The sequence below is a fragment of the Pogonomyrmex barbatus genome, unplaced genomic scaffold, assembly GCF_055798465.1.
Source record: "Pogonomyrmex barbatus isolate J1 unplaced genomic scaffold, ASM5579846v1 scaffold5, whole genome shotgun sequence".
Taxonomy (NCBI): Eukaryota; Metazoa; Arthropoda; class Insecta; order Hymenoptera; family Formicidae; genus Pogonomyrmex; species Pogonomyrmex barbatus.
In genome coordinates, this window is record NW_028297149.1 from 12,121,792 (window position 1) to 12,124,291 (window position 2,500).

General features: G+C 31.2%; 1 protein-coding gene across 25 annotated transcripts in view; it reads right to left on the reverse strand.

The window, feature by feature from the left end:
- The window catches only part of CaMKII (Calcium/calmodulin-dependent protein kinase II), a 116,744-nt gene that overhangs the window by 4,973 nt on the left and 109,271 nt on the right, over nt 1–2,500 (reverse strand). For 23 of the 25 annotated variants that reach the window (XM_011648516.3, XM_011648515.3, XM_011648514.3 and 20 more), the window contains one exon: nt 1,408–2,500. This exon is cut by the window's right edge and continues 6,331 nt beyond it. The exons of the other annotated variants lie outside the window; for them this stretch is intronic. The gene's annotated coding sequence lies outside the window, so the exon portion shown is untranslated. Of the gene's footprint in view, nt 1–1,407 lie in introns of those variants that run through there. 25 annotated transcript variants of the gene reach the window in all.

Consider the following 2,500-nt stretch of genomic DNA (forward strand, 5'->3'; position numbering starts at 1 on the left):
AGAATAATCTCCTTGAAATGCGACAGTGATGAAAATACAGCCGGAAAAAGCGACGCTCTTAGAATACACCTGTCCTTGTATATATTTTCTGAGGTATACAAGTGCTTGTTTCTGAAATATCTCGCATATCCAGCCGAGATCGAATCGAATTTCTGAGGACGATTCGAATAAATCGTCGATTTATGCTTATACGCTATTACATCTTTCGTTTCGTTCCGAATCGTTTTAAATTTAAACCAAAAAATGAGACCAAATGCCTTGTAGATATAGATAATATAGTGAATTCCTTGTTAGAATAGTTACATATTAGAGGAAAAGAGAAAAAGGATAAGGTACTTCAGGGAGTGGAATATAAAAGTATATGTACAATTCCACATAAAATTCCAATACACGTAAAATTTACGTAAGAAAATTATTTTAAAAGTAATTATATAAAAATACACAATAAACATTTGATTGTAATAAATATTTGGATATCATTCAAAATTAACGAATTCAAAATTTACCATATTAAATGAGAATTAAAGGCTTGATCCCATCTTTCCTGCTAATCGCAGAAACGCGAAATAGTTAACCAAACGTAATGATTCTACGATTTCTGCGGCGTGCGAATGATTAATTATTTTACTTTAAAATTACACTTAGCTTGCTTAATTCAATTAAGAACAAGTGCAAAAATGAATTTATCTAATTGTAAAAAATCAAATCAAATCACATCATATTTAGATTTCTATGAATTCTTAAATTAGATAAAAGAATAATTTCTAGATGTGTTTATATACTTCAAGAGATAATCTCAGCCAGAGCTCTCTCTCTCTTTCTCTTCAAAGTGGATAAATTTCGAAATATATGTTCTTCTATTTCGAAATATATGTTCTTCTCGCATGCTTTCTGCATGATCGTTCTATATAAAAACTCGTTCTATTTCCATCCTATATTGTTCCTCTTCTTATTTCTCTTTAAAATAAATATATTATACAACATACATAACATAAATATATTATACAAATATATCATCACGGACACGGACACGTTATGGCGTTTGTTTCTTTTTCGTAATTTGTAAGAAGACCAACGGAAAATAGCATATTTTTAAGTATAATTATCAAGTGAAAAATTTTTTGGCGAAACAGTATTTTCACCATCTTCGTTACATGCGTTTGCCTGTCAAATAGAAACACAAATGCTTGGGCAGGATCGTCAGCATTGCTTATTTGTGTATTTTCTATCATTACTCGCCATTGTCTCGTATCGCACACAAAGTGCGTGGATGTATATGTATGTATGTATATATAAAGATGCAACATACATATATATGTATACGTTATCATATACATATACGAATATATGCAGTGTGCGCGCGCGCGCGCGTGTGTGTGTGTGTAATATATGCAATAGTAATCATGATTACAATAACAATGATATAATAATTTAATGATAATAATAATTACACATAATAAATGTAATATTGATATTATAATCAGGATAATCATTACAATCGTTCGCGTTATCCAAAAGGAACGTCACCTTTGGTCACCTCTAATTTTCTGAGGTATAGTGCAACTATGTGTGCGACGCGTCATTCACTCGAAACTATATGCTAAGTCTCGTTTCATAATACTTATAACAAAACGAAAGAGAGAAGAAAGAAGTAAAAGACCTACTGTATATTTCCACTTTTTATAAATTTTTAAGACATCGATTCGAGTTCTTTGAATTTAAGACATAATTTTATATAATAACAGTGAACAAATATGAAGATCAAAAATAGAGAAGAAAAAGAAAATAGAGAGATTTGACTAAAATGCACAACTATCTACAGAGATGACAATAAGAGAAGAGTTTTTCCCCCCTTTTTTTTTTTTTAAAGAATTGACGCGGATAATTTTGATGCTCCGCGTCGAGTCTTTACGCATCAAAAGAATTATAAATACTCGATCAAATCGTTCCTTCGTCGTGATTACCTTCCATCTCTATTCGTTATTATCGTATATCTAGTTAAACCGATCTGTCCTTCAAAATGATCACGTACGCATGCGTGCACGCGTGTACATACACGTGTATCCATTATCATACATTAATTCGTAGAGCGCAACAAGTAGACTATCTTTGAAACGTGCAACGATGAAAAATAAAAGTCTAAAGCAGAGCGAATAACTTTGCTCAAATACATGGGATGTTATGCAACTTTAATGCCTAAAACAAGTGATCTGTCATACATCTGTTACATATCTCTCAAGCACTTACACATAATTGCTAATCGATAATTCTCATAAAGAATATTCTTAGACTCTATTCACAAGAAAAACGAATTTAATTATCCAAATATAGTTCGAGCTTTGTAACTTTTTTTTTTTCGAGTCACATTAAGACAAAGATCACCTATATAAGAATTACAAGTTAAATATACGCGAAAGAATGAAAGAATGATAATGACGATGGAGAGGCATGGCAAAATTTTTACATCTGTTTTGCTTTTGCCGCCCTGTTAAATTTTATT